The following is a 7,811-nucleotide window of genomic DNA, read 5'->3' on the forward strand; positions in this document are numbered from 1 at the left end:
TTGTCTCTGAATAGTTTTGGCATCTCCTTGTATCCTTTGAATTTCAGAATGATTGGCATCCTTAGGAACTCAGAATTCAGATAGTATTATTGACTCTCCTAGTGTAGTATGTTGATTCTTGAACACAGTTATTTTATGAGTCTTGGCCGTGGCCCTAAGCACTTTGTTTTCCAGTATTACCACCAGATACATAAATGCCACGGACACATGACTAGGTGAACCTTTTCAGATTGTGACTTAGCTTTGCTAAAGTCCCCAGTCAGAGGTATCCAGAGCTCTTAAGCACACTCTGTTTGCCTTGGATCATGACTTTAACCACTCAGTCTCAAGTTTGTAACTTGAACCTGCATGCCACAAGCACATGGTTAGGGACAGCTTGGTTTAGCCGCTTAGACCTGGATTTTATTTCCTTGGGCCCTCCTATCCATTGATGCTCAAAGCCTTGGATCCTTTTTACTCTTGCCTAGTGCTCATGGCTTTTTTTTTTTTTGAATGACTGCTTTTTCTTGCTTCAAGAATCAATTTCATGATTTTTCAGATCATCAATAATATTTTTCGTGTTCCTCATCCTTTCAGGAGCCAATATTCATCAAATTCAAAGTACAAATTATGCACTGTTCAAGCATTCATTCAGAGAACAAAAAGTATTGCCACCACATATAATTAATTATAATTTTTATTATTGAGAACTCAAAAAATATAGATTACTTCTTTATTCTAAAAAAAATCTACTACTTTATTTATGCCTGATGATGATGAGAAAAATAAATTATAGCTTAATTGGAAATAAAATCAAAATAGACATACTAATTACTACTAAATATCTCCTAAGGTGAATTTCTATAATAATACTATCACTAAGCTAAAGCAGAAAAATCGGAACTCAGCAACCTGTTGTTTTGAGGAGTAGATGTTCCTCTAATCTGTGGGGTGCTGTTCAAGGATTAATTTTTGGCGCTTCAGCTCCCTTAGATCACGCCCTTGCTCTTCCTGTTCCTTGAGCAGTTTGCAAAGCATGCTACTTTGATTATTCTGTTCTTCCTTTATTTGATCCATAGCTTCTTGTAATTTGGAAATAGAAGCCTCAAGATGTTCCCAATATTCGAATTGAGGCAGTTCTGGGAGGGCTTCTTGTGCTCTCCTTTTGGTTGAATCATCTTGTTGCTGTTGTCTGACCATTGATATTCCAGTAATAGGCTTTTCAATTAGGATATATTCAGTTATTCCCATCTTTACTCCAGCATCTTTGCAAAGCATAGAGATTAGGCTTGGATAGGCCAATCTGGCGTCCTTAGAATTCCTGTTTGCTATTTTGTATAGCTCACATGAGATCAGCTGATGAACTTCCACTTCTTTTCCCAACATGATGCAGTGAATCATTACTGCTCTTTTAATAGTGACTTCAGAACGGTTGCTGGTGGGCAATATGGAACGCCCTATGAAGTCTAGCCAACCTCTGGCTACTGGTTTTAGATCTTCCCTTTTGAGTTGAACTGGGATGCCAGTCGTGCTGGTGGTCCACTTGGCTCCAGGGATGCATATATCCTCCAGAACTTTGTCCAGCCCTTTATTGACCCTCATCATTCTCCTATTAAAGGAGTCTGGGTCATCTTTCAGTTGGGGAAGCTTAAATATCTCCCTGATCTTGTCAGAATTGGTATGAATGATCTTTCCTCTGACTACAGTCCGATGGTCAAAGAGAGCAGCTCCAATTATTCTTTGCCTTTCTGTCTGCCATAGATTAGCATAAAATTCCTGAACCATGTTCCTTCCCACTTTCGTTTTAGGATTGGCCAGAATTTCCCAATTCCTGTTTCGAATCTGCTCTTGGATCTCCGGATATTCATCTTCTTTCAGATCAAATCTGACTTCCGGGATCACTGATCTGTGACTCATTATCTTGTAGTAATGGTCTGAATGTTCTTTAGTTAAGAACTTCCCTTGATTCCAAAGTGGCTTTGGAGTGCTTTCTTTCTTGCCTCTTGGGTTGGGTTGTTTTCCTTTAGGAGCCATGATCTTTAGTGGGTATGTTTTTGTGATCACGGATAAACACACCAAACTTAGAGCTTTGCTTGTCCTCAAGCAAAAGAGAAGAAAGAAGAGGGATAGAAGGAGAGCAAGTGTTGGATGGTGATGAGGAGTAGGCGCCGAACTCAAAATATAGGGAGGGGGTGGGTAATTTTCGAAAATAAGAAAAAGATAAGATAGAAGATATGATTTTAAAAGATATGATTGGAAAAAGATATAATTTAAAAAGAGAAAGATATGAATAATAATTTTAAAAGATAAATCTGAAATTTTTAATTTTTGAAAAAGATTTAAAAAGAAAATTGAGTTTTGAAAACAAATTTTGAAAGACATGGATTGGATTGGAAAGTCATTTGTTTTTTTGGGTTAAGATATATCTAAAATATTTGCAACATGGAATTTTAGAAATCAGGGTTTTTGGAAAACTAACTTGATGTGATGGATGACAATTTGGAACATGTTTATGTGAGAAATCATGAATTGAAACATAAAAATTAAAAAAATTTGGATTAAAAACGAATTTGTACCTCCTCCCACCATCCTGGCGTTAAACGCCCACATGGTGCATGTTTTGGGCGTTTAACGCCCAAATGTTGCTTCTCCTGGGCGTTCAACGCCCATCTGGTGCTTCTTTCTGGCGTTGAACGCCAGGAAGTCCTTTGTCACTGGGCGTTTTTCTGAACGCCCAGGATGCTAGCAGACTGGCGTTAAACGCCCAGAAGGTGCTTCTTTCTGGCGTTTAACGCCCAGAAGATGCTCCTTTCTGGCGTTTAATGCCCAGATGGCTACCCTTACTGGCGTTAAACGCCCAGTAGGTGCTTCTTTTGGGCGTTCAACGCCCAAAGTATTTCTTACTGGCTTTTTCACGCCAGTGAGCTTCCAATTTTCCTTGTAACTTTGTGACTTCAACCAATTGCTATTTCACCTTTTGAAGATACTGTAGCATCTACCTGTAAAACTTCAAATTATTAGAAAAACGAATAAAATTAAATTTTGTGATTGGCATGGGTTGCCTCCCAGCAAGCGCTTCTTTAATGTCATTAGCTGGATTATCACTGATCTTCAATTAAGTCTCAGTCTTGAGCATTCTTGCTCGAAATTACCTTCAAGATAGTGTTTAACTCTTTGTCCATTAACAATGAACTTTTTGTTAGAGTCATTATCCTGAAGTTCTATGTATCCATATGGTGATACGCTTGTGATTACATATGGACCTCTCCACCGGGATTTTAATTTCCCGGGGAATAATTTGAGCCTTGAATTAAATAGCAGAACTTTCTGTCCTGGCTCAGAGACTCTGGATGACAATTTCTTATCATGCCATCTTTTTGCTTTCTCCTTGTAAATTTTTGCATTCTCGAAAGCATCGAGTCTAAATTCCTCTAGCTCATTTAACTGGAGCAATCGTCTTTCTCCAGCTAACTTGGCATCAAGGTTCAGGAATCCGGTTGCCCAGTAGGCCTTGTGTTCCAGTTCCACTGGCAAGTGACACGCCTTTCCATACACAAGCTGGTGTGGAGAGGTCCCTATGGGGGTCTTAAATGCTGTTCTGTATGCCCACAGAGCATCATCCAAGCTTCTTGCCCAATCCCTTCTACGGTTAGTTACAGTCCGTTCCAGGATTCTTTTAAGTTCTCTATTTGAGACTTCAGCTTGCCCATTAGTTTGTGGGTGATATGGACTAGCTACCCTGTGGTTGACTCCATAACGTACCAGAGCAGAGTAAAGCTGTTTATTACAGAAATGAGTGCCCCCATCACTGATTAACACTCTAGGGATACCAAATCTGCTGAAGATATGTTTCTGGAGGAATTTTAACACTGTTTTAGTGTCATTAGTGGGTGTTGCAATAGCCTCCACCCATTTGGATACATAATCCACTGCCACCAGAATATAAGTGTTTGAGTATGATGGTGGGAAGGGTCTCATGAAGTCAATGCCCCATACATCAAACAACTCAATCTCCAAGATTCCTTGTTGAGGCATGGCATAATTGTGAGGTAGGTTGCCTGATCTTTGGCAACTATCACAATTAAGCACAAACGCTCGGGAATCTTTATAGAGAGTAGGCCAGTAGAAGCCACTTTGGAGGACTCTTGTGGCTGTTCGTTCACTTCCAAAATGTCCTCCATACTGTGATCCATGGCAATGCCAAAGGATCTTCTGTGCTTCTTCTTTAGGCACACATCTACGGATTACTCCGTCTGCACATCTCTTAAAGAGATATGGTTCATCCCAAAGATAGTACTTTGCATCTGTGATTAATTTCTTTGATTGCACCCTACTGTACTCTTTGGGTATGAATCTCACTGCCTTGTAGTTTGCAATGTCTGCAAACCATGGCACTTCCTGGATGGCAAACAGTTGCTCATCCGGAAAGGTTTCAGAGATCTCAGTGAGAGGGAGGGACGCCCTTTCCACTGGTTCTATTCGGGACAGGTGATCTGCCACTTGATTCTCTGTCCCTTTTCTGTCTCTTATTTCTATATCAAACTCTTGCAGAAGCAACACCCATCTGATGAGTCTGGGTTTTGAATCTTGCTTTGTGAGTAGATATTTAAGAGCAGCATGATCAATGTACACAATCACTTTTGATCCTACTAAATAGGATCTGAATTTGTCAATGGCGTAAACCACTGCTAGTAGCTCTTTTTCTGTGGTTGTGTAATTTTTCTGTGCATCATTTAGAACACGGCTGGCATAGTAAATGACGTGCAAAAGCTTGTCATGCCTTTGTCCCAACACTGCACCAATGGCATGGTCACTGGCATCACACATCAATTCAAATGGTAATGTCCAGTCTGGTGCAGAGATGATTGGTGCAGTAACCAATTTAGCTTTCAGAGTCTCAAATGCCTGCTGACACTCTTTATCAAAGATAAATGGCGTGTCAGCAGCTAGCAGGTTGCTCAGAGGTTTGGCGATTTTTGAAAAATCTTTTATGAACCTCCTATAGAATCCTGCATGCCCCAGAAAGCTTCTGATTGCCTTAACATTAGCAGGTGGTGGTAATTTTTCAATTACTTCTACCTTAGCTTGATCCACCTCTATTCCCTTGTTCGAAATTTTGTGCCCAAGGACAATTCCTTCAGTCACCATAAAGTGACATTTTTCCCAGTTTAAAACCAGGTTAGTCTCTTGGCATCTTTTCAGAACAAGTGCTAAATGGTTAAGGCAGGAGCTGAATGAGTCTACAAATACTGAGAAGTCATCCATGAAGACTTCCAGGAAATTTTCCACCATATCAGAGAAAATTGAGAGCATGCACCTCTGAAAGGTTGCAGGTGCATTGCACAGGCCAAATGGCATCCTTCTGTAAGCAAATACTCCAGATGGACATGTGAATGTCGTTTTCTCTTGATCCTGGGGATCTACTGCAATTTGATTATAACCTGAATATCCATCCAGGAAGCAGTAGTATTCATGACCTGCTAGTCTTTCTAGCATCTGGTCTATGAATGGTAAAGGAAAATGATCCTTTCTGGTGGCTGTATTGAGCCTTCTATAATCAATGCACATACGCCACCCTGTAACTGTCCTTGTAGGAACCAGTTCATTTTTTTCATTATGAACCACTGTCATGCCTCCTTTCTTAGGGACAACTTGGACAGGGCTCACCCAGGGGCTGTCAGAAATAGGATAAATAATCCCAGCCTCTAGTAATTTAGTGACCTCTTTCTGCACCACTTCTTTCATAGCTGGATTCAGCCGCCTTTATGGTTGAACCACTGGCTTGGCGTCATCCTCCAGCAAGATTTTGTGCATGCATCTGGCTGGGCTAATGCCCTTAAGATCACTAATGGACCACCCAAGAGCTGTCTTGTGCGTCCTTAGCACTTGAATTAGTGCTTCCTCTTCCTGTGGCTCTAAGGTAGAGCTTATAATTACAGGAAAGGTATCACCTTCTCCCAGAAATGCATATTTCAGGGATGGTGGTAATGGCTTGAGTTCGGGTTTTGGAGGTTTCTCCTCTTCTGGAGGGATTTTCAGAGGTTCTATTATCTTCTCTGATTCCTCCAAATCAGGTTGAACATCTTTAAAGATGTCCTCTAGCTCTGATTCGAGACTCTCAGCCATATTGACCTCTCTTACCAGAGAGTCAATAATATCAATACTCATGCAGTCATTTGGGGTGTCTGGGTGTTGCATGGCTTTGACAACATTCAACTTAAACTCCTCCTCATTGACTCTCAAGGTTACTTCCCCTTTTTGGACATCAATGAGGGTTCGGCCAGTGGCTAGGAAAGGTCTTCCTAGAATGAGAGTTGCACTCTTGTGCTCCTCCATTTCCAGCACCACAAAGTCAGTAGGAAATGCGAATGGCCCGACCTTGACAATCATGTCTTCAATCACTCCTGATGGGTATTTAATGGAGCCATCAGCAAGTTGAAGACATATCCTGGTTGGTTTGATTTCTTCAGTCAAACCAAGCTTTCTGATAGTAGATGCAGGTATTAGATTGATACTTGCCCCAAGATCACATAAAGCTTGCTTGGTACAAGTACCTTCTAATGTGCATGGTATCATAAAGCTTCCAGGATCTTTAAGCTTCTCAGGTAAGCTTTTCAGAATGACTGCACTGCATTCTTCAGTGAGGTAAACTTTTTCAGTTTCCCTCCAATCCTTCTTATGACTTAAGATCTCTTTCATAAACTTAGCATAAGATGGTATTTGCTCAAGTGCTTCTGCAAACGGAATCTTTATTTCAAGAGTCCTGAGATAGTCTGCAAAGCGGGCAAATTGCTTATCCTGTTCCGCTTGGCGGAGTTTTTGAGGATAAGGCATTTTGGCTTTGTATTCCTCAACCTTAGTTGCTGCAGGTTTATTACCTACAGAAGTGGGTTGGGAAGCCTTTTTAGAAGGGTTGTTATCAGCACTTGTATGTGACTGATCACCCACTGGCATTTGAATGCCAGGGGTGGAAGCTGGAGTGGCGTTAGACGCCACTTCCTTATTTGTTACCGGCGTTTGAACGCCAGAACCATGTTCCCTTTGGGCGTTCAACGCCGGATTCATGCTTGTTTCTGGCGTTGAACGCCAGGAATGAGCATGGTCTGGGCGTTCAGCACCAGCATCATTCCTCTCTGGGCTCTGATTGTCCTCAGAGGGATTTTGAGTAGACATCTGTTCATTTCTTGGCTTCCTGCTGCTTTGATGTGAGTTATTTAATGCTTTTCCACTTCTTAGTTGAACTGCTTGGCATTCTTCTGCTATTTGTTTTGACAGTTGTTTTTCTGTTTGCTTTAATTGCACTTCCATATTCCTGTTAGCCATTCTTGTTTCCTGTAATATTTCCTTGAATTCGGCTAGCTGCTGAGTTAGAAAGTCTAATTGCTGATTAATTTCATTAGCCTGATCCACCGGACTGAGTTCAACAGTTACTGTTCTAGCTTCTTCTTTCATGGAAGATTCACTGTTTAGATACAGATGCTGATTTCTGGCAACTGTATCAATAAGCTCTTGAGCTTCTTCAATTGTTTTTCTCATATGTATAGATCCACCAGCTGAGTGGTCTAGAGAAATCTGAGCTTTTTCTGTAAGCCCATAGTAAAAGATGTCTAATTGCATCCATTCTGAAAACATTTCAGAGGGGCATTTTCTTAGCATCTCTCTGTATCTCTCCCAGGCATCATAAAGGGATTCATTATCTCCTTGTTTGAAGCCTTGGATGCTTAGCCTCAGCTGTGTCATCCGTTTTGGAGGGAAATAGTGATTCAGAAATTTTTCTGACAGCTGTTTCCATGTTTTTATGCTGTTCTTAGGCTGGTTATTTAACCACCTCT

The sequence above is a fragment of the Arachis hypogaea genome, chromosome 4 (assembly GCF_003086295.3).
Source record: "Arachis hypogaea cultivar Tifrunner chromosome 4, arahy.Tifrunner.gnm2.J5K5, whole genome shotgun sequence".
NCBI lineage: Eukaryota > Viridiplantae > Streptophyta > Magnoliopsida > Fabales > Fabaceae > Arachis > Arachis hypogaea.